Genomic DNA, 25,141 nt, shown 5'->3' on the forward strand with positions numbered 1-25,141 from the left:
TTGTGTACACTTATGCTTAAACATACTAAAGTACATTTAAATTATTGTGGAACGGTAAATTTAAGAAGTTCACGCCACCTCTGTGTTTGGTCCACTCGTCTGCACCGTGGGCATGTTTATGGGCTCTTTGCAGTGCTTATTTCCCCCCCTCTCTCTCTCTCTCTCTTCGCTTTGTGACGAGTAGACGGGGCGCCATTTAACCCTTCGCCTCGCCCCCCCCCCCCAAACACACCCATCCGCCAACGTCCCTCTTAAATTCATATAAAGATATCCGAGGACGCCTAAGCACTTCTTATGAGTATTGAATGCGAACGCATTGATGTCCCATTGAACGCCTTTGGGCGGTCCTTCGAGTTTCGCGCTGCGGGTAATGTGCCATAGCGGTACGTGCTGCCCGAGCCAGCGAGCAGCAGCAGCATGCAGTGCCAACGCCGCATGCCACCGACGTCCTGCGCGGCGAGAGAACGAGGAAGCAGCAGCGGCCACTGAGGCCGGCAAGCTAGGGAAGCAGCTAAGTACGGACCGCGCTCCGGCTTCCGAGCGCGAGACGGCGACACCTGCACGCCTGCGTCAAGCGACGGCCTCAACCCGTCTCGTCCTGCGACGTCCCTGTATCTGCTCCGTCGAGGCGCGCTTGTGACTTGGCTTCGTGGCGATACCCTGTCCCCTCACGCAACGCCGTTTCGCCCGCTCTGCTCCGTTGAGGCGCGTCCGTGACGTGGCGTCGCATCCAATGGGAATTTAGGGGCCGTTTCGCTGCTACAGACTCCGGCTTTTTCGCTCGATGGGCCATTTGATGCTTTCGCACCAATAATGATGTAAACACGACTTCAAGTAAGAAACTAGGCACAATGACTCGGTACGAAATGTCTTGTGGAAGGGGGAAGGTAGGGCTTATCATTGTGGTATGTTTAGCACATTATCATCATTGACGCAACAAGCTGAAAAAAAAAGACCCCGGGCACTTTTATAGACATAATGAAGCCAAAAGACACGAAATTTTCGTTATAATCCCACATTTTTTTTTTCTGATGCAATGTTTCGCTTTATTAATCCAAGACTTTCAACCTATGCACCAGCCTGTTGACCGCCTGTGACTAACTCAGTGACGAACGCATTTTTGTGTAACAGTGCAAACTGTAGACTTCTTTCTTCCTTCTCCTCTTTTAATCCCCTTTCCCTCTTCCCTAGTGCAGGGCAGCTTACCGGGCTCAGCGTGGTTAACCTCCCTGCCTTTCCCTTATGACTTCTCTCTCTCTCTCTTCATCCAATACATGTCAACGTGCGCTAACAGCAAGCCAGGTTAACTATGTACGGTGACGCGAAGCAACGCTAGTTTTCTTCGTATTCTTCTTTAAGGAATGTAGAACCAGCGTACACTGCGCGGAGAGCGCACATACGTGGGATCTTATCTGCGTATCCTTATGAGCAGTACCATCAGCGACACCAGTAAAGGATGGTGGCGCACACATTGCTTTTCAGGAGGGAGAATTGTCGTTCGCTTCGCTGAAGATGAGCCCCGCCTACCTCGAAGTTCTGGCCCCGAGAAGAAGAGGCGTTATAAGAACGAGCAGATAAATCCGGAACGGGACGGCAAGTGTATACGTGCACGAAGAACGCGATCTGGCTGTTATATGAACACTATACGCTTGCCTGTCGTCGTGTCGTTTGCGCATGGCTTGCTTCAAGGGGACGCGCGTCGCTGAGTGGGCCTCGAACAGCGGCAAAACGAGAGGGGCGCGCCCAACGCGGGCGCTCCCGCTGCGCGTGTTCTCCGCTAATGGTTTGTTAACGACCGACCGCATGCACACGGTATGTATAGCACGCCCACAGGGACGTTGCCGCGAATTGTTGCCTGGCGCGCGTAGAGGGTGTCGTCTTCGGCACGATCCGTTGACGACTCTCGCCGTGCTTCGCCGAGCGAGCGAAAGAGCAACGCTTGCCCCATGGTTTCAGTTGTTCCCTTCAGCTCGCAGCAGGCAAGCCGCGCAATTGCGAGAGAAAGAAGTAACAATTTTTTCCTACCTTTCTTTTCGTTTCGTAATCTGTTTTGGGCGAACAGCTGCCGACGATCTGTTGCAACGTGCTGGGTGTATGGTATTGTATACAAGCCCCGCATTACTTCTCCGCTGTGAAGCCGCTCGAACGTGTGTCACTCGAACGTTTGTTGTCATTGTGTGGATTCGAGAAGGACAACTAGTGAAACTGTGCCGCGTAGGTTTTCTTATGCAAGCAGGAGGCAACATCCCGAAAAGCTCGTTCGAACGAATCAAAAGTTGTGGGCCGAATTCATGAAGCTTCTCGTTCGTAAGCACTCTTTGCCACAGCTAATGATGCACTTGACGGCTTTAGAGAGGGGGCCGGAACAGATACAACAAAAAGATGTTATAAATAGCGCCAACCGGCGCTAGCTATATCAACGGATCTTTATTCGAAGACGCACACGCATCTGCAGGCGCACCCTGCTCGCATCCGTATCTTTCTTCGAATAAAGCACAGTTGGTATCAGTGGCGCCAGGGTTGTATATATATACAAGTTTCGAACCCGTCTCTAGCGCCGTGAAGTGCATTCGCTATGTGTGACCACGTAGCTGAATTCAAGTTACCACTCTTTGCCTTTGGTCGACTACCTTAAATAAATTTATGTCCGGCAACAGGATTGGCTGCAATTTGCTCGTCCGAACAATTCTAGCGTAAGTGCTTTTTTCTTTGCTTTCTTTTATCATCTTATGCGTGCGTCCAGCGCGCGCGCCTGTGTGTGTGTGTGTGTGTGTGTGTGTGTGTGTGTGTGTGTGTGTGTGTGTGTGTGTGTGTGTGTGTGTGTGTGTGTGTGTGTGTGTGTGTTGTGTGTGTGTGTGTGTGTGTGTGTGTGTGTGCGTGCGTGCGTGCGTAGGGGGGGGGGGGGTGCGCGAAGGAAATACAGAGGTCAGGCGCCGTGGAACTTATCCAGTGTGCGGTAGATACAGTCCGCATTCTCTTCGAATACGTAATGACGTCGCCTGTTGCCCGCCATTGGCTATCATTTGCAGCACCCGAGATGGGCTGCCGCTAGGCGGAAGCATTCAAAGCTACGCCTCATCGATTATTACACATGTCGTGCGCGAGCACAACTTCGTGGAGGAGTTCTCAGTGTATTTGCTGAGAATAAATGCGGCCCCGGGTTCATACTATTATTCTGAAGAGCGACGGCCGCGGAGTGTTGCGGCGCGTTCGGGCAGCTGGCTCATGCAATTCTGACGGGAAACTAGCTCTTTCCTGCATTTACGTCAGTGGCTGCCGCCACTAGCGCCACCACGTGATCACGTGGAGGAACGCTACATCCGCACACCCGTCCATCATCTCACAAGCTGCAAAGCATACCGTATTGCGCTCTGAACGCCCACTTGCGGCAGCGCTATGCGGGCATGGCTCTGTCCCGCGCCATGCAGGACCTCATCCTGCGGCACGCATGCTATCAGCATAGAGCTGCCCTAGCGCACGTGCACCTCGTGCCGCAACGCGCGCGTCGAGATCGATGCGCCTACGCGCGCGACACACGCACGCGTACGGGACGCTGACGGAGCGCCCGTGCAGTCCGGCCGCGGTCCACGCGTGTACCGGGTACGTCGCGACCCCTGCACTGGCCCGGCCTGCGGTGACGCTTCAGCCACGTGACTGGGGTGGGCGATCCCGCGGCTACGTGTTTGGAAAGTGAACGTAACCATGGCGACGCAGTGCCGACCTTGCAGGCCTCTCTTTCGCGTTGTTCGATCGCCATGCGTGTGGCAGTGCTGTGCTTTCAAAAGACCACACTACCTCTACAACGCCTCGCGGGAACCACTTTCGCCTAACGCCGAAGGGGGACGCAGCGGCGGCCACTAGGGACGACATTTAAGCCGGGAACGCCGGTGAATCTGCGCATACGTGATCTGCGTGCTCAAGGAGCCGTTCATGCGAGGCTTACACTGAGAATGCGCTTGCCACAGATGTTTAAAAAAGAGAGAGTCGTTGCAAGGTCAAGGTCACCTGTGCATGTCGTATAGCTCTTCAATCCAGTATTTCTACATTTATACGAGATGGTGTTTGTTCGCTTGTAGACGTTGTTAATTGATTACAAATATAATGGCCTTGTGACGTCTCTGCGTTAATGTGCTGTAGCGCAGTTCGCGTGATTGACGGACAGAATGATCAATGTTGCCACGTTGCGAGAGGCTCACGTTAGAACGCCCTCAGGGGGATTCGACGTGCAACGCTGCTATCCCGTGTCGCATTACCGCTGCTAAAGCGCCGTGTTCCCAGTTTTGTTTTCTTAGTTATTGTATTGGGAAAGAGGGCTTTTGCTTAGTTATGTCACAGCTGACAAGAAATCGCAGTGCGCCATGCAGAGACATTCCTGAAGGGCGATTAGATACGTGACGCGGCTGCACGGTATTCCTTTTATTATTATTATTATTATTATTATTATTATTATTATTATTATTATTATTATTATTATTATTATTATTATTATTATTATTATTATTATTATTATTATTATTATTATTATTATTATTATTATTATAAGCAGAAAGGTAGGCGTCCTTATCGCTGGCGATAGGGTGATGAATGTGTCCGTCGCTAGGATCTCGAGTGCGATCATGAACCTGTTTGTATAGACATGCGCTGTTCAGCGGTAACCTGCTGCATTTGGTTTTATCCTGGCATCAATTGAAACCGTTATAATTTCTCATAATAACGACAAAGGGTTACTTGCTGGATTCTTCATATACCTGGAATTTCATGGCTTAATAATACTGTCTGCCAGAGTTCCTTTTACATTTCGCATAAACAACACTCCTTGGTTGAATCTGGCTCTCTTAATTCCCTGCAGCAGCCAAACTTCGCTGAGAACTGGTGCGTCAAGGTTTTAGATCTTTGCCTCACGAATCTCGAAAATGTTTCCGTCTGGTGCAAACTTTTGTCTGGCGCCACCAGATGAACGCGTTCACTTAGTTGCGCCAGACAACTTCCACCCTCCTTTTAATTTTTCTTTAATTCTGGCGGCACAGAAACGCAGCATAAATTCCGATGACAATACGAAGCGCAGCTTCAACTTTTCCCTCGGAGACCACGTTGGTTTGAACCATTATCTTGAAAACACTTACTGATCGTTCGTAGATGGTACAGCTGATGTTGATTAACAGGTTAATTTGTTTACGAAAATAACTGAGGATGGCATGTAAATATTCGTACCTACAAAAAGGCCCAAAAGGTCAAAGTTCCCTCATCGGTTTTCTTAAGAACTAACAACGGCAATGAAACTGAAAGATTGTACAAACAGAAAAGCGATGCAGACAGGCTAAAGTAGAAACTAGATTTTAGGCGCTGTCGTTCTCTTAGCAAATTTTATTGTAACAATCATCACTATAACCACGCTGGACGCGCTGAAGGCAGCATGACACGTAATTCAAGATATCTCAGGAGAAACGCGCGCTCTCATGTCTATAAAAAACGAGTCGAAGATGAATGTCTTGTTGATGAAAATGGCGATGTTGTCTCGAGCACTGCTGATGTCTTTGCATGACAGTTCTGTTCGGTATTTGGTGTAAAATATGCTTCTACCTCAAGTAACCTTCCTTCTCAGTCTGGTGCGGTGTGTGCGCTATCAGTCAATGAAGATCTTGTTTTCAAGTGTATGAAGTGCCTCAAACCTTCTCTATCTTGTGGCGCTGATGGTATCCATCCCGCACTGGTTAAAACGTATGGAAGCCTACTTGTCCCTGTTCTCACAAGCATCTTCAAAATTTCCCTAAATTCTAGTAAGTTTCCTAGCGTTTGGAATGTAACACGGGTAGTATATCCGTACGCAAATTGGGTGCTAAGGAAGGGCAGTTTTCTAACTATACCGACCTATATCTATCCTCTGCGCTGTGTCAAAAGTTTTTGAATCTGTATTGCGTTCCTTGCTTTGCGTTAGTACTAAGCACATTTCGATAGATGAACAGCGTAGCTTTGTGTCAGGGCTCCCCAGCGCAATAAACTTGGCCACATATATGACCCATGAGTGCGGTACATAGTAAAGGCCAATTAGACGTTGTTTACTTTGGACTAAGTAAAGCATTTGATGTAGTTTGGCATGAGCTCCTCATTACAAGGCTCGCACAAATGGACAGACGTTCTTCCATCACTGCTCTGGTATCTAATTACCTAAGTAATTGATCGTGCTTCGTTGGCTTTATGCTGTTAACTATTAGATGTGACTAGCGGAGTTCCTCAACGACTCGTTCTTGGCCCGATTATCTTCCTACTGTTCGTAAACGACATTTCGTCAGCAATCCATCACTCTACATTTCTTCTTTATATGCTGACGACTTAAAGCTATGTAAGGCGGTCAACTGTGTTCACCACTGCATTGACCTTCAAAAAGAAATCTTTTTTTTTTACTCTCAAACTGCTACATAAACAATAAGCAACTCTTAAATGCTACCGAAACTATGGTACTAAGTTATACGTGGAGAACACACCATGTGCAATTTTCATACACCCTTCGGGGTATGAAACTTGCCCACGGACGATGAAATGAAAGATATTTGTGTGTACTTCGACAAAACGCAAAGCTTCTCTTCACACGCTAAATATGCGAAACAACGTGCCCTTCGCTCTCTTTGAATTGTTTGTCGCATATCCCCCGACTTGTCGCATATCCCCGTTGCCTTTCTGAAATGGTATTCTACTGTGTGCCTTCCAGTACTATAGCATATACCTCTGCGGTTTGGTGTGGAACGTGCAAATCTTATTCTCACCTCACCGAACGCGTCCAGAATAAGTTTATATCTATCTTCAAGCACCGCTTTTGCTGTTCTTGCGACCATAGTCCAGCCCTCTCAAATACACCTCAACTCACACCTCTATAATCAAAATGTATCAAATCGAACTTTCTGTTTTCTATAAGGTGTTCCATGACATTGTCCAAAGCTTCTTCATCATGTGTAATTTTCAGTGCCTCAAAAGTATACCATGCAGCATTCCGTGTTTTCTGCGTCGCCTTGTTGCATTAGAGACTGTCCTATGGTTCCCCCGACTCCAAAAAACCTGTAATAAGTTTAAACTGAATTAAATTCTGGGTTTTACGTGCAAAACCACGATCTGATGATGAAGCACGCCGTATAGTGGGGGCCTCTGGATGCATTTTGACCGATTGGGGTTCTTGAACGCGCACCCAATGCACGGTACCACGGGCATTTCTGCATTTCGCCCCCATCGACACGCGGTCGCCGTGGCCGGGATGTGATATCGCGACCTCGTGCTTAGCAGCGCAAGGCCCTAGCCACTAAGCAACCACGGCGGCTAACATGTAATAAATATCCTGCCTGTATTGACATACTTCAGAGTTCATTTCCTGTGTTCTGCATATATGCAGATAATCATGTTGTATAATTAACCCCCTTTTACTCCCGCCTCTTCGTTTTCTGTTTCCCTATCTCACGTTGTTTTGTCTGCCACATTTGTCTTCTGTCCATATTTTGTCTCGCGCATTGATGTTTAAGTGCACGAGTACGAAGGCTCCGCAGCTGTTCCTGAGCACTACAGCAAATGTTTAATTTATTTATTTATTTATTTATTTATTTATTTATTTATTTATTTATTTAATTATTTATTTATTTATTTATTTATTCATTCATTCATTCATTCATTCATTCATTCATTCATTCATTCATTTATTTATTTATTTATTTATTTATTTATTTATTTATTTATTTATTTATTTATTTATCGATGACGCTGTTTCGGAGAAGAGGCCAATTATGTCGACATGGGGAAGCCCGCTTGAACGCTTCTCACACGCGACAGGTCGATGTCCAGGCTTATCGTAACAGCCTTTTCTGGGACAAGGCAAATCATCTTGTCATGGGAACGTACGCCTGCATGTCTCTCACACTTGACAGGTCGATCATAACAGCACCCAACGCCAGTTTTACTTATATATTCGGCTGTTTTTAATTATTACTAAGGCAAGATTTGCCTATCTTGAAACAGACATATTTCTGATCTCTTGACAAGAGCCCTTTTTTCGTGCTCGTAGAGAGAAGGTTCTCTCTACCAAAAACGCAATTCGAAAACATCACAAACGTCAATGCTGTAAGTAAAAGAATGTATGATCAACTAATGGCCCATAGTTTTATTATGAATGAACTTATGCTTCTATCGGCAGTGAACACGCACGCACGCAAACACGCACGCACACATGCAAAACGTCTGTATTCACAGGTTTGAGGTTTATTCAGGAGACTAAAGCCAGTGATTGGACTCGAGACCGTTCTATGAGTCAAAGACACTCGTACCGTGGCCACACCCATCACTGGCACAAAAAGCGATTCGTGCACTAGTACACTACTTGAAGTGCACCGGTTTACGAGACCACTTATAGTGTCCCTGTGCATGCACATGCACTCAGTGCTCACTTTCTTTTCCTCTTTTCCTCTTTGTATCCCGCCTTTCCGTTACCTTCAGTGTAGGGTAGCAAACTGGGTGCTCGTCTGGTTGAACTCCCGGCCTTTCCTTTCCTTGTTCTTGCTGTCTCTCTAACGCTAGTGACCGATCAAAAATGCAGAAGCGGCTCCTACAAAAGCGTTTCATATCTTATCTCTGTGTCTCCGCGCGCTCCCAGAGAAAAAAAAACATTTCAAAGGTCACACGAAGGGGTGGTAGTAGTGGTGCAGCAACAGCGAACATGCCAAATTCATACGCACGAGACAACTTCGACAAGTGTTAGGACAAAGAAGACAGCTCCCACCCCAAATATGAACACAAGTAGACACTCAAACAGTCCCCTTGTGGAAGCGTTGGTACCGAGCTGATCTTTTCTTTCGTTCGTGCACTGTCGATCAAAAGAGACGCACAGTAACAGGAAACAGACAGAAAACAAAGTGCGGAGAGAGAAGGCGGTGATGTTAACCAGAAAAGCGCCTGGTCGGTTACCCTGCGCTGGAGAACACGGGAATAAAGCGATGAGGAAGAGATAAGAAAGAAAGTCCACGCACATGAATGCGTGCACACGCGTGGACAGCACCACGCACGTCAGAGGCGCTCGCGTAAGGCATTCGTCTTTAAGATGCACAAAAGTGCATTCGCTATCTTCTGGACAGATGAACCGTGGGGACGGTATTCCAGTAGCGTCTGCACAGACAGTGGATGCTCGTCTAGTCGCCCCTATTCGTCGGACATAGTATATCAAATCGAGGACAGGTGGCACAATAAGTGGTCCATGTTATCTTACCAACCGCAGCTGTCACATACAACCCTGTCAACGATTCCAGTTACACTGCAGTAGTGCAACGAAAATGGATTACGAGGAGGACATTGTGCCTGGCCTATAGCGTCCAGAGAGCCACCTCGCCTACATATGACAAGTTGCGCACCACAAAAGGTGGAAATTATCTCGGCGCATATATCTCAGCGCAACAGTTGACCGTCGTGGCTTCCCTATCACTCAGTTCGGCTCATTGCCGAGTTTTTTTAGCGTGTCTTCGATGGGGAAGGGAGCGGTTCCACCTCGGTACTTAAGGCGTTGTGAATCGATCCTGCGGCTGAATGCGCGCCGCGGTCTTCCGAGCACGCGCACGACCGAACGACGCCCCGGTCTGGGCGCGGCGCCTTCTCTGCGCACAAAGACGGCCAAATCCCAAGGCGGGACGACGACGCCGTTCGCTTGTGGCCGGGACCCAGGTGCCCCCGCGCGTAATTCAGTCGGCGGTAGCGACGGGACGTCGGCGCGCGCGAGAGAGGAGGGACCGGCTCGGATCCATATAGAGAGCAGCGCGGCGGCGCCTGGCCGCCCGAATAGCTATGGAGGTCTTTCTTCGCGTTTGTCCAGTCCTATCTTGCTTGCTTGTGCTTTGCTCCTGGGGGTGCCGCCGACGTTGTTGCGGGCAAGGACCGAGCTCTGGTTATGTGTGTGACGGGCGTGTGGACTGCCACAAAGAGGCGGAAGAGCGATTGGTCCAGCGGCTCACCGAACGATCGTTTTTTTTTTTTTTTCAGTCAAGCGCGTGGAGTTATGCCTCCACCGAGCACGTTTCACGCACCCATTACGCTTTGGCATATCGCAGTTCCTGTCGCGCGAACATTATCGTTTGACGGCAAAACACGCCCTGTTGTGGCGAGGGCTTGGCGTTCTAAAAGCGTATCCTCCTTCCAGACACCAAATCAGATCACTCGAAGAAATATATTTCTAAAATGCAGCACACCCGTCTTCTTCGCCTGTTAGAATATTGTGTGTTAATTAGGCGCGCGTTCATTTCTTATAGATAACTTTCCGGACTGAGCGTGCGGTAATATTTGAGTATCGATTTTATTCTTTTTTCTTTCGGGGTTCGTGCTTATTCAAGAACTTCTCTGTCTATATATGTTCCGTAACTTTCTCGCTTGTTCAAATGTGAACTATTGCTCTCAACTTTTTCTTAAGTCTGGTTTTATGTGTCGTGGCCAGTCTAATTACCCAAGCGCCCCTTTCACGAAAAAGATTATTGCTTGATCAATTTATTCTATGTCTATTGTCCCTGTTCTTTTCTTTATCCAGCGTTCGTACCATTTTTTTCTGAACGTCGTTCTGGCGTCCGCGGTAAAATTAGAGCTAATTAATTTCAACGTTTCCTTATTTCGCTTTTTCTGTCCTCTATATCAACCATCACACCGTCAGCATGTATATTCATCTGACTCAACTTCCTTTTCTTTGGTGCTTTCTTTTCTCTCTCTCTCTCTCTTTCTCTCTCTCTCTCTGTGTGAAGTGATTTCTTATGGGCTCCACTGGCGTCTCGCCGTAGCGGCGGCGCTGCATCGACTGATCGATCCTAAGGCGCGACGACGGGTCCACTAGCGGGTGCCGTGCTCGCGTCTCTTCCGCCGCCCACGTAAAGCGACGACAAATGAGCGGTTGCTCCCGGACGCAATGCGACGATCGTTCCTCGTATACTGCGTCTGTGTCTGTAATTTGCAGAGCAGCCCATCCGAGTCGTGCCCCCACAATTCGTGAGGCTCTTGTGAAACCCGATAGAACGAGTGAATACTCGCCGCGACTAGCAACCGAGTCAGCCGCAGAGCCGTCGAAAGCACCCGCGTAGACAGAGAGAGACACTTGCCTTAAATGAAAGTGGAGATGTTAGCCTGGCCATAGGCCTGCCATGTTATTTCAGGTTAAGCGGTCAAATATGAGGCGACACACACACACACATCGAGAGCATGATCTTCGCGAAGCGGCACAAACACGCAGGCTCGCTCAACGTATACCGTTAGCACAAACAGAAGCGGGAACGGCGGAAAAGGGTGTAACATACATCAGTTGTTCCTATTCCGGAAATGCGGGCTGCCGTTCTCATATTCTCTGCCATGTTCACTGGAGTTTTATGCGGTCAAAATACACAGAGTATGCTGTTTCACTTACGATCGCTGCCGCGTACACCGATTTGTAGATCTTGCCTACCAAGAGCAACCTTGCGGAGCACTTTGAACAAAGACTGTCAAATAAAAGTATCATGCTTTCGGAGCACTCGTCGCACGCACCTGCCAGGCGCGCTAGGCGTAATCCTATCCTCGAAGGATAACTTGGGAATCCTTCCATCAGAAGTTTTTCACGACATTAACAATACGCGAAATACTCACTATAGAATGACAGAACAGTAGACTCATGTGGTGCTGTAATGTAAAGTCGATCTGTATGAAATCATGTTCGAGCAGATGCTATGCGACGGCATGCGTGAGCAGCCGTAGACACGGCCGCGAACCCTCCGCGCGCATTAGACGTCCGCAGCACGCGAACTGTCATCGCGCCTCTTTCCCGACGGCAACGACCTTTGGCCATGGCGAGGCGCAAAGCGAAGTGCGTTGTTTACGGATGTGCGCTGTTCACGGATACGTGCGCGTACATGAAGAGTCGCACTGCCAGGGTTGCTTTTTACTATATTTTTTTCCTGCTGCATCCACTTCTGCCGCTGCTTCCTCTCTGCTCCTTCCCATGCGAGCATTATACTCCGCCACCATTCCATGCATGGCCTGTCCAGCAAACTGTTAAACGACGGCGAGCTTAAACGAAGGGCCGAAATGGGTCGCGCACCACATCGTTCTTTGTCGAAGACAGAGCAAGCCGAGCGCACGCTGCCGCCTTGTGTTGTGGCAGTATACGATCTTCGGTCGACACACTGCGTCGGTCCTGCGAATGGTCACTTCAGCCGCATTGACACGAATGTGCATACAATAGTATCGAAGGTAAGAAAGAGAGAACGCGCACCCTTTGCCCCCAGCCCCTTATTTCTCTTTCTTGGTTTACTCATTTTTTCTCTCTCATTAACCTCGATGAACGATGAAAGGAAGAGCGTGCGCACCTCATAATTTGAGTAGCACGTAGCGGTCCACTACAGTGAGTAGTAAGTACCCCGCTTACCTGTGCGTATACAACATACGCCTTTTGGGACGCGCGTTAACTTCGATGACTCCGCGCTTTCCGCCCACTGTCACTGAGCCTGTCCCTCTGGGGCCGGGCTTTCGTTGACAACGGAACCACACTACATCGTCCATGTTTTCGGAAACTATTCAGGCACTAAGAGGCACCTTACTTGTCCATGATCTAGCCGCTAATTTCCGAATCCCACATTCTTCTTCTCTTGCATATATATATATATATATATATATATATTATGCAGCCGTTTTCGTTGGACGAATAGCGAGACCCTCTGATGCAGATAGTGAGTAGCACTAGTGGGAAGGGAAAGCTATCATGTTGAGAAAAATAGGCCAAACAATTGATGAGGTTACGAATTCTATGTTTTAACAGATTATGATAAGCGACGTATATCGTAATCACAAGCTGCAATATTGGCTATTTTGTTTGCAAGCATTTTGAACAGGCATCTGGAGAAAGTGAACTCCTCAACTACACGTATACGTATGCGTCAGTGTTCATGACTGCAGCCGTACCGAAGTCTCGCCGGGTGGTGCGCAGTATAGTACACTGTAATGTGTGGCATGCATAATAAGCTTACCGTGCGTTTGCGTGACAAGAAGACTACTTTGTTCTGACTGGTTGCCGCTGTTTATAGCTTAACTGTGCAGTTCATTTATTTGTATGGGCGTTTCGTATGAAACGCCTGCTGTGAAGTTGTGTTTGATGAACATTGCTACTTAATTAGCGCATTCACTGACCTTGGGTTACGTTCTTTTCTTTTTTTCATAAGAATACACGACAGAATGCAGACGCGTCCCTGTTTTGTTCATAATAAACAATACAACACACAAAATACAACTGTAACATTTATTGGTAGGACGAGGTACATTCACGAAGTTCATATGAGGCCATTAATTGATCTGTACAGCATTACATGCTCAGTCAGTGAGTATGTGTTTACAACAAACTATGAAAGCCCATGCTTGCCACCAAAATTGCAGTTAAAGGCACCTATCACCTCTGGATCCACTGCCATGATACTTCTATGTTCTTCCTGGACGAGATCGTTTGTTGCGCCACCATATCAGCGCTTCCCTTCCCCACTTCTTCTGGCACACGTTCCATTCCATCAAAGTCTCTGCCCTCCACGTTCCTTCCGAAGGCACGCTGGCGATTTTAATTACTGCGTCCCCCGAAGGCGAGCTGACCCTGTTGCAGTAGTGCTATACAGCGCACAACCCACGGAGACCGTTAACACACTTCAGCTGACTAAAAGGCCGGCGTTAAAGGGGAAGCAGGCGGCGAAAACAAACAACGCGGCCTAAATGCTGGGAGCGCTTTCACGAGTCTCCGCCTTTCGTTTGATTCCCCGTCCCCACCTTGGCGGCGGCGCTTTTTGAACGCACTGCTGCATAAAGCGTCTTGGCGACGTCCGCCGCCCCATTCACCGTGCAGGGGGAGGGCAACTCACGGGGCGTCGGCCTTTGCACTGTTCATTGCTGTCACCGTTGCTGCTGCTGCTGCTCCGAGCAGCGCAGCCATCCGCTATGTGCGGCCTCTGCGGTGACCGGCCCCACCTTGACGAAGCCGGCTCAAAGCATGCAGCGCTCAGCGGTGCCTCAGCGACAGCGCATACCTTCGGGGCCGGCTCCTGCGCTCGCCCAAGCACCTGGGCTCATGTGCAGCCTTTTAAGTTCGATATGTTAATATTTACTTCGAAATAAACGACATATTTTGCTCGACACCACCGTCAAGGATGCGGCGTTTTATATGGGCCACACTTTTACTACGTGTTATGTACATCATGACAGCCGGTTTTCTTGATACGTAAATGAGCTGAGTCGAGCATAAAAATGTGAAATTTCTGCTTTGTTTGCATTATAACTTAAAGCACACGAGGTCCTGCAGATTAAACAACGAACATTGCGCATGACCTCTAAATTATCGCAAGTGAACTTGTCCTGGGAAAATCCCGTAGTGAGCAACTTCCCACTTGGGCGCCGGCGACATGCGTATTTTTGACGAGAAACGTGTTTGCAGATGCTACAACGTAGCTTTGGGCCTTAAGTGTGGTATACCATTTAAATAAACTTAAGCGGCAAAACTGGGTACAACTGCTTCTAGAAAAATAAAGCGGTTGATGTGGTCCTAGCCATGAAAAAACAAATAAAAGAAATAAAATACCTTCCAAGTGTTTGCGAATGGGAGTGCAATGCATCCGTCGTTGGAATGCATCGTGTGCGCGCGTGTGCTTGAATTTTCGCACGACGCACTCCCACAACAACCTCGAAGCACTTGAAGCATTTTGCTTTCAGGACGAATTCATCCTCTCTAAATCTCCGCATTGCATGCATGCCCACACAGGTCTACGCCCCGCGAGGTCATGGCCCAGCAATTGAACCGATTCTGCGAAAATGCTTGAGCTCCTGAGAGCCAGGCAACTACAGGCCTATAATCAAGTGTCGCGTATTCGCGCAGCCGTCGCGTGAACCTGCATGCGTGCCTGGAATCAGTGCGCGGCTGCGGATCAGGATCACTGCATTACCCGCTTCCACTCTCAGTGGCTCTGCACGACGCATACCTAGCATACCTAATATACGTATACGCACCACCTGTGCGTGCGTGCGTGTGTGTGTGTGATCGACATGTTAGTTAGTTAGTTAGTTTGTTTGTTTGTTTGTTTGTTTGTTTGTTATTTGTTGATGTTTCAAAAATTCTTCTACTATTTGTTTGTTTTTTAGGATCGTGTGACAGATACAACGCTGTTATGTATTTTAGGGTGGATTTTTTTGAAGTAGGAAGAATAAACTTTACTCGTAGAAATGACAAGGTAAAAAATTGGAGGACGCTTAAGCTTCGCCTTCAAGAGTGGGACGCGACAGCGTTCCCGTCGACCCGCCAAGGGGTATAAGACAATGCGCTACGGCACAGCAATCACTTACGATGCGCCCCGCATCGGACTTAGCGCCCACCTATCACGCGGTGAACGTCGAGCAACGCAGCGTTCGGCGCGACAACGAAACGTGCGCCTGAGCGAACGAAACGAACCAAAGAACTCGGTGTCTCGGAGGGGAAACGATCTACGCCAGCCAAACGTCGTGATCGGCACGGGCAGAGAGATAGATAGTAATCTAAACCGGAAGCACGGCGAAGCGTCGTCAGGGGAGAGGGAGTCCCGCGACGCGCCTGGCAGCGGTCCCAATGCGCGCGCGGCGCGCCTCCTGTCGGGGCAGCGCCGTACATTGAGAGGAGGGGGTCTTCTGTGTTTGCCGCAAGATGGCTCTGCGTGTGCGGAAAGCGCAAAAGAAATGCAGCGGAAACGCACTTCGCAACTCGTGTAATTGTGACTTCTGTACGTTACATGTTCATAATTACCGATATACACCGCAGTATAACTTTCCACGGCTGGTTTCGAAGGCAACACCGCATTCACTAGAGGCGCGTTTGCACCGCTTGGAAGCATCGAACTCGTGGCTGAGTGGTAGCGTCTCTGTCTCACACTCCGGAGACCCGGGTTCGATTCCCACCGGGCCAATCTTGGAAGTTGCTTTTTATTTATGAAGCGCCTGCCGTGATTTATCGCTCACGGTCAACGCCGCCGACGCCGACACCCGACGCCGACGACACCGGCTTTTCTGCGACACGAGCTCCTTAACGCTATCGCGTTAATATACCTGGTAGTGAAGCTTCCATAGGAGCCCATACGTTCAAAACATGGCGGTCCATCGCCGGTTCATGGGGCTTAGCGCCATCTGTATGTGGTGGGAACACTTCCGGCGGAAGAAAAAATAACGTGACGCCATGTCCGTTAAAAGCAGAAGTGACGTCATTTTGTTTTTGAAGGCGCGAAATTTGTTTTGTTGTACTTCCTTGGAGCTATATATTCAAATGCCCCGCCATTCGACTTGATGGGCGTTTCGAGCTTTCAACGTGGAAAGCGATGCAGGAAAAGGCCAGCCGTACGGTTGTCGAAATCGCATCTCTGCACAGAACATACTTTCTTTGGAGGCCGACGAAAGCTTTAGGTGTAGAGTGCTGATCCTATTGTCGGATGTCAAGCCCGTCGGCCAGCGCAGTCGCACGAAAACAACTACACAATTATCTGGCGGTCGTAACTCACTACTTTTGACTGAACAGATTAAGAAGCAATGAAGCTACCCGCGTCACCAAATTCAGACAAACTTCGACAAGCAAGAAAGCACAAATTGTGAGGGGGGCGTATTTCAACAGGCGATACGAGTGCGCCTCTCTGCCCATTTCAAGACGTGCAGTGCACTGCGAGTGATAGTGGCGTCAACGCCCCCTGTAGCGATGGGCGCTGAAACGAAATGCATTTATCAATAATAATAAAATTAAACGTATTTTCTTAACTCATCACGAATATATAAAATTGACTAGGAATTTTATTTTCGTTGAATGAGTCTAACTGTGTCTCGTTTGAATTAAGAAACGCGTTTTTCTTTCCCAATGTTTGTTCCCTCCAAACATAGTCGCGCTTCAATCGCTGCTCCCATAACCCCCCATGCTGATGTCGGTGACAATCTGTACTGAACCGCTTTTCGCCCGGAGCTTCGCGACCTATTTGAATCGACCTTGGAAATGATCTGACGATACAATCGTCCGAGGTGGGCGGCGTCTCTGTTGCAAGAATGTTGTGGGCCTCAGCCAATAGCTTGGCTCTGCTCGCCAGACGATGCTGGTCTTCAGGGCTCGGGCTTGTCAGCTGGGCTTCCCACTGCTCGACGGTTGGTCCGATGATGGGTGGTGTAGATGGGCTGTGCCCACGCTCCCATACCACGTAGTAGAGGGTACTGGGCGCCGAGCAGAAGGCGCACTAGGAAGTGTAACTCGTAGGACACATGGCGTGCAGCAGGGTGCCGTGCGGAAATGTACCGGTCTGTAGATTCCGGAACAGCACTGCCTCTTCTCTGGTCATCTTGGGATGCGGGGGAGGGTAGGTCCTCCTACCCAGTCTGTAATGGCTCAAGATGTCGGTGTATCTTTTCGAGATGCCATCGTGTGGGTCAACCGGGGTTCGTGAACCCGCTGGGATTTTTGAAATTGCAGAAATTACCTGCATGAGAAATCTTAATGTCTAAATATTTATTTAACAATATTCCCTAATTACCTGTTCACTTATGCATATTATGGCACATGTTGGAATAGTAACATTGAGTCCGAGTGCAGTAGTAAAGTCAATATCTGCTTAGGAGAAATCTTAGGAATAGCTCCACTCAGTCATTAAGATGTGCTATCCCAATGACGTTCCCAAAAGTGTCCGTCTTACATTTCAGGGCTATCTTAACCAGAATTACAATGCATATTTTAGCAGCTTATGTAAACGGAAATCTTGAAAGTGGGGCTAGACTTTACTAAGTAAACGTGTATTCAAGAATTCTACGGCTAGGCTTCAATTCTGCATTTGCATCTTGTCCCTAAAGTGCATAATTAAAAAGTTAACTAGTGAATCTTTGACTAGCTACTTGCAACGTTGAGATTTCTCGTGCTGGTAATTTCCGCCTTCTCAAGTTATTCACCTGACCAGACCAAACTGGGCTATCATCATCATCATCATCATCATCATCATCATCATCATCATTTATGTCTACTGCACGACGAAGGCCTCTCCCTGCGATCTGCAATTATCCCTGTCCTGCGCCAACCGACTCCAACTAGCGCCCGCGAATTTCCTCATTTCATTGCCCCACCTATACTCCTCTGCCTTCCTCGACTGCGTTTTCCTTCTCTTGGCGCCCATTCTATGTCTGTAATTGTCCACCGGTTATCTGACCTGCCCAGCTCCGTTTTTTTCTATTAATGTCAATTGGAATGTCGGCTATACCCGTTTGCTTTCTGATCCAAACCGCTCTCTTTCTGTCTCTTAACGTTATGCCTAGCTGTGGAAGCATACAGCAGCCGAGCATCTGCCTAAGTGCCGAAGTCTTCCAATCGCTCAGAAGTCATTCGGACGCCGACAAGCACGATCTCCATGCTATGGTTCTACAGAAGTTCGCTTCGCTTTCAAAATTTGAAACGTTTTATTGCTTATAATATAACTACATTTAGGTATAAATATATACAGAAAGATGCCTCATAGTCAAAGACTGTAAGGGCGAGACCTCCTGTTAATACTTACAACAGTAAAATAAGATTTTCAAACGGCAAATCGGTGTATATATGATTAAAGTACGAGCATAAGCACGTAATAAATAATGAAACGCAGGAATGAAAAAACAGAAAAAAAAGAAATATACATAAAATATATTTTAAAAACCTTTATACATAATACAAGAACGCGCGCAACTCGACTTTATACGAACTAATGGCAGAATATTTTTTAAGCTTAGTGGGTAAGATATTCCATAGTGGAGTTGACGCAAAATTAGCGGGGAATTTTCCATTATTAGTTCTTGGTTTAGGAAACAAAAAGTTGTTCTGTGAGGCGAATCTTGTAGAAGGGCATGTGATAATTGATGTAGGTTAGAAAGAGCTATTGAGAGTTTTCCATTGACGAATTCGTATAATAAAATGCCGAAAGTGTATTTGTTTAAGTTATTCAGTTGTAATATGTTGTGATCACGAAAAAACAAGGAAGCATTAGCTGCAGATGTAGCATTGTTAAATGTCATGATACGTATAGCCTGATTTTGAATGTACTGCAATGGGGACAAATGTGTGGGGTAAGTGTTAGCCCATGTAGAGATACAGTAATTGAAATGAGTGTGAATAAATGTAATAAAGGGATAGCAGGGCTTTAATATCAATGTATGACCTAGCCTTTAGTAGAATTCTTATGCCACCTACCGATTTCTGCATTAGTGAGTTTATATGCGTAGTAGATTTCAGATGCCAATCCAATTTTACCCCCAGGAAGGTAGTATCGTCAGAAGCAAATATTATGCCATTAGCAATGTGGATACATGGAGTGCCAGAAATGTACCTATTGTACGAGAAAAAGACAATAAAATTAGACTTCTTAGTGTTAATACTTAGTCCATTACTCCGGCGCCAGTTCAATACATTGGCGGCGTCTTTGTTAATTTTGGATAAGAGTAAGCCTATAGATTTAGCTGCACTTAGTGTAGTAGTGTCGTCAGCATAGAGTATACAATTAGACGAGCTTAGACATAATGGAAGGTTATTGATATAGATTAAGAATAAGAGAGGACCAAGAACCGAGCCTTAATTGCGGCGCACCAATGTTAGTTACATTAGGTAATGAGTAAGTGCCAGATATATATATGGATTGTTCTCGATCTTGTAAGTAACTGCGCAGTAAAGTTAAAGCTGGGCCGGTTATTCCAATCGATTCTAGCTTCCATTCCATGCTGCTTAGCAATAGGCGTGTTTCCTTTAAGCAAAACTGCATTGCCGTAATTTTATATATACAGCTCACATCGCGGTACTCGTTCTATTTCTCCTAGCTCTCTTTCGGTTGTGTTCTATTTATTTGCCATAGTTTCAAGGCACGCAAAATTTGCTCTTACTAACCTGGAAAGGCTGGTCAAGGATTCGAAAATATTTTGTATTATCAGTATGCAATCATTCTCGTAGCGGAAAAACACGGAGCGTGCCGTGGTAACGTAGAAGGGTGCGTAAGTGACGGACAGCGAGGTCATAGCGTGTCTTATATAGGCAGGAGAAAAAAAAAGTTTGCGCCCTTTCCGAATCGCTGCAGTGCGACACGTGTTCTATACACGCAGGCTAAGATTTGGTGGAGTGACGAAAGAAGCGGCAGCACTGTTCACGTCACCCCCACTCTTTTGTATTGCGAGGGACTCGCTTGTTCTTTCGCAAGCCGCCAAGGAGCGTGGGAAAACCTGACAGGTGACAAGTCGCTTTGGCTCTCGGCTCATGGCTTGGGCAAATAAGGCCTACGTGACGGTGACGGTATCGTAAACACGGCACCCACAGTTCGAGGAGCTGTCAGTCCAGCGCTGTGGCAGGCCTCTATTCGCCTGCGAAATGACGAACACGCAAACAACACGCGTTTCGGAGGTTGAACGTTTTCTCAAGGAAAGGAAACGGAGAAAGATATTTTTTTTTTTCATCTGCACGTGTCCGCCCGCCCGAAGATGGTCTATCTGAAGTTTGGCCTGAGAAACCTCGGTCGGTTTCCGTGTCCTTTTTCCCGTTCAAATTCTTTTATTTGTCTCGCTGACCACTCATGTGCGATTTCAGTTGCACGTCACATGTTTAATCGTGGTATTGTGAAAGGCGAATTTTATTTGCAGTACAGCGGCAGCGCAGTGTGTTAAATAGCTTTCACCTCGATATAAGTGTATCGTACGGCCTTGCGGCGGCGGCGACAGAAACGTGAGCGTCGAGCGACTCCCGTGCTCTGGATCCACTCGACACTCCACGGACTGCGCCTCGACTGATGAGGGTGAACGGCAGCGCCACCCCGCCACATGAGCTGGTCACGCCAATTCAGTGACACTCCATGTCTAACCCTGAGCAAACATTTTGTAACCAGGCTCTATCGGCGTCTGCTCTAATGCACAACGAAAGAAGGTGTGTTCTTCAAGTAACACCTCGTCGTTGAATCGGCCAAGGAGCGTCATTGAAGCGCAGTGCCTTCTTCGGCTCAAAGGCGGCGCTGTGCCTCACTCTGGGGTAAAGTTTCTGTACTCGAAGCCTTATTCTGTAGAATAAGAATACAAACTCACCGGCTACAATTTTTAAATTGCAATATGTGCAGTAAAGTAAATAAATGAAAAGATAATTAGTGGATTTTTGTTAATCTGTTGAAAATGTGTTTGGATTTCTCGTGCAAGTAGCGTCCGCTTCTATGAATCATCCAGATGAAGGACTAGAATTATGTTGTCTGCGACAGCCTATTTTTTTAAAAATTCCATAAAACTTAAAAATGGTCACCCTCTATATCCCACGCCTAGCGTTTATTTCTCTGGGCTGACTCTTTAGCACCGCGGTACATGTCATTCTTTGTTTATTACTTGTTAGCGCGTATAAATTAAGCCGCTCTGGACTTGCACGTTTGTGCACCAACTAATGACCTAGCCGGTAAGCTGCAGGGCCGGGCAGGATCACGCAGCCCACATGCCATGGAGCAGAGAGCATACTCAGATCGCAGCGTGCGACTAATAAATCATGGCCATATTGCAGCACGTTCACCGACACGAATATAGCAATATTCACTTGGATTTCCAACGCGGACGCGACGCGGAATTTTACACGTTATGGCCACTGCCGCTAAGGGTTACAAGCAGAGAGGTTTCACTGTGCAGTTATGCGATTTATCAAATACAAATAAAGAAAGGGAACCATAGAGTCAGAAATCCGCCATGTCGCTCGTTTGTCTTTTCTTTTTTTTTTTTACTCCTTTCAAAATCACTGTAAGGCGACAGTGTGCCGCCCGCAATTTGCTTTAATGTCTTTCCGCCCAGTGTGTGAACAAATGACTGGGAGCAGTGTTGAAACAGCACGGCCTTCATTAGGCAGTTTCTCACGCGGACAAACAAGAGACTCACTGGGGTAATGTGCATTCCCTCTGGGCGGGACAGCGAATGCCTCTCGACTTCTACTCATCCTTCGCCCCGCGGCCCCGCTAATATACGGCAGAGCTCGCGCTCACTAAGTGACGCACGGTGCGCCGCAACGCGCGCTAAAGTGCCCGCTTGCAATGGCGAAAGTAGTGGGTTAAGACCAAACCAGGCGCGAAGGGAGTAATGAGCGCCCACTGCTGTACGTGTTGGCGTCCTTTGGCATTCGCGGAAGGCACACAAGGCGGGCGACGGAGCTGATGTCGTCCGTTGCGTCTTGAGCCGGAAGGCAAGCTCAGAATGCACGCGTATACATTATCCTGTGCATGCTCTTGACGTCTCTTCTAAGAGCCGAGACGGCTGAGGTGCTGTGTACTTAGCTCTGTGTGAGATTTCGTCTCCGTCGCTGAGTTTAGAGGCGAAGGCGGACATCTGCCCGAACGTTTTCTTTTTCGTGATTGACTTCTGTCAGCAACGCCATGTACCTTGAAGATAGTTTCTTTTCCTTTTGATTTCATGATCAACAGATGCAATATATATATATATATATATAAAATGCGTGCCACAGCCATCGAGCTTTGACAACTCAGTGTTGAATTAGGCCCGCTTGGTAATGACGCGCACGTCAGCACCGGACGAGTTCAGGCGCCCAATGTGACGTCATTTCTTACTTGCACAGATGAAGCATCAACCCGACAGCGGTGTCCTGCCTCTGGTTCTCTGCCTCCGCTGTGCTTCGAGGCTGCGGCGCTCTGCTGCTGGCCATGAAGTCGCTTGTCTGGGGTGCTAGTGTTCGGGTGCACGTCACGCGATCGACATTAACCTGTAGCACTGCATCTACAGGATTCATCGAAGACCAGGTGTAGTTTTGTAAAGTTAAAATCAATAGAGAGTTTTACAATTAGGGGCCCATAACTTCGGGTCCTCAAACCTCGTTGAGTGAGCCGCTATTGGATACAGATGAGCGGTACAGTTGAACATAGCAGCGTTAGACGCAGCCGACACAGCGGTGAAAATCAAAAAGCGGTTTGAAAGTGAGAACCGTGAAGTTTAAGCACAAGAAAATGGGTAACTTATAATAAAGGTAACGACACTGCTAATTTTGCGACTTATTTCGTCACTTCACGGGATACGCTGACTTAAACTGTTCGCGCTCAGTTGGCATTATTATTTTCTTTCTTTCTTTCTTTCTTTCTTTCTTTCTTTCTTTCTTTCTTTCTTTCTTTCTTCCTTTGTACGTGTGATGTGAAACGTCGCGTCCAGTGTACCGAAACTAAGGTGGAACAGAATGAGCTTACTGGCCACTAACTGCTGTATAAGTCTGAAAATGGTTGAAATGAACTTGAAGAATTGTTTCTACGGTGTCGACTGCAACGTTCCGGCCGCATTGGCCGCGGCAAAAAGAAAAGAAAAAGAAAAAGAAAAAAAGAAAGAAATGTCCAGCAGAGGGTACAGATCAAATCAAGCTCGTTCTTGACTGCTATGCGAGGTCTCATTGCCAGCAAAAGTGACCCGAAGTGGCCTTAGAGCTCACCCTATTTCTGGATTTTTGAGTCTTCGGGTCGACGTTAACCCAAAAAACCAAGCGTGGTCTTGGGCTCTGCGCACGCGCTGTCGTGGCCCGCTATTCTACCGAGTCCTAAAGGCTCTCGGTTTCCCATTCTAAAAATATCTCCGCGTTTGCGTTGAGTTATCCGTATGGTCCATAGAAAATGAACGTGGACATTTACCCTGTGGCTCTGGAAAATCGCGGGAAGTCTCTAATCGTGCACAGATAAGCGTACACACGTTAAGCCCTGTCGGCGTTAGCTAATTTAAGTACGAGCGGACAATCCGGTATGCGCTGAACTTATACCCGCTTCGGGCTGATTTCCCCCCAGCGAAGGTGTACAAATCTTGAGAGCCGCAACATCAAAGCTGTATGCAAGCTTCCGACCAGGCGCTACATATTTGGGAACGCAGCGAGGGATGACGACAGTGAAACGAACTGACGACGTGCCAGCAGTGCCAGTTGCTGTTTGTGGGTTCGGGTTTGTAAATCACGCGCACGGACGCCAGCAAAGGGAGGGGGGACATGTGTCACTGGTTGCGCGCTCACGTCGTGCAGCTCGTTTCCGAATTGCTCCGGCGCGTGACTGGGAATGAAAAGGGCCCACGGCTCTCGATTCAATGCTTCTGGTGCAGCTATGGGAGGTTCGCCTTGCAGCGTGGTGTGGCGCTCCGAGGCAAGCAGGTGATTTGCTGACAAGAGCTGACGCTCTTATCTGCAGTGAGATATGTGCCCGCTAGGCGAGCACGATGCGGCGAAATTCCACGGAATACTCACCCAATGGTCCCTGAACGTGATCAGGAGGCGTCCGCTATGTATGGCCGGACATTTAAGAAGCAACGCGTATTCCACCAGAAAGGCGTGCCTCTCGGATCCTGAAGAACGTCATAAAAACGGTTCGGGAGCCGTACTGACGTCAATGCGCTAGCGAGTCATGAATTTACTGACTACATACAGCCGTGCAGCTTTATCGCGTTTTATTTCCTTTTTTTTCCTTTCCTCGATTATTATTTTCTTGGCCAGGCATTCAGTCTCTAAAAGGTGGCCATTGTTCAGTACCCACAAGTTTCTTATGGTATACCAACGTTATGCACTAACGGCTGTTTCTCTACTTTCTTTAAAAAAACGCATTTCAAGTAACATCGGATCCAGGATGAGTTTATCGGGGAAAATTTCCAGGAAGAAAAAGATAATACATTCTTTCTTATTATGTTTAACATAATAAGGCATGTCGACATTTCATAACCACCTCTGTTATCTGTGCTAATACAATGTTTCGCTAATGTCGGCAATGACGGAGTAATAATGACAATACGGTACAGGATGCTTCGACTTTTCTGTGCGTAATTGAGCAGCACTTGAAAAGCGTCCCAGCCACGGGCTGTCTCTGAACTTCATCTTCAATTTAGGTACTCGTGATACGAGGACGTCTGCATGTCCCCATGCTTAGGTATTACTTAAATTCGCAAATTTATTGGCCTTGAGCTTGTATTAGTCTACTCAGCTTCGACGATTGTGTAACACGAAAGCATGCCTCTTGAATGTCGCGTAAGCGAAAAGAAGGAGGAAACAAAAGAGAAAAAATGACGCGCGTGTAGCGTTCGTGTCCCGAGTGTCGCGCGCGCGCGTCACCTGGCACGCGGGCTACAAGAGCCTCTCCTTATCGGCGGGGTGAATTTGTAAACGTTGTCGCAC

At 47.7% G+C, this 25,141-nt stretch overlaps 1 protein-coding gene across 3 annotated transcripts in view; it reads left to right on the forward strand.

The window, feature by feature from the left end:
- The window catches only part of LOC135903013 (Na(+)/H(+) exchanger protein 2-like), a 216,485-nt gene that overhangs the window by 170,046 nt on the left and 21,298 nt on the right, over window positions 1-25,141 (forward strand). Inside the window, exon 1 of one of the 3 annotated variants that reach the window (XM_065433386.2) lies at window positions 22,742-22,757. The exons of the other annotated variants lie outside the window; for them this stretch is intronic. The gene's annotated coding sequence lies outside the window, so the exon portion shown is untranslated. Of the gene's footprint in view, window positions 1-22,741; window positions 22,758-25,141 lie in introns of those variants that run through there. 3 annotated transcript variants of the gene reach the window in all.

The sequence above is a fragment of the Dermacentor albipictus genome, chromosome 1 (assembly GCF_038994185.2).
Source record: "Dermacentor albipictus isolate Rhodes 1998 colony chromosome 1, USDA_Dalb.pri_finalv2, whole genome shotgun sequence".
NCBI classification, from domain to species: domain Eukaryota; kingdom Metazoa; phylum Arthropoda; class Arachnida; order Ixodida; family Ixodidae; genus Dermacentor; species Dermacentor albipictus.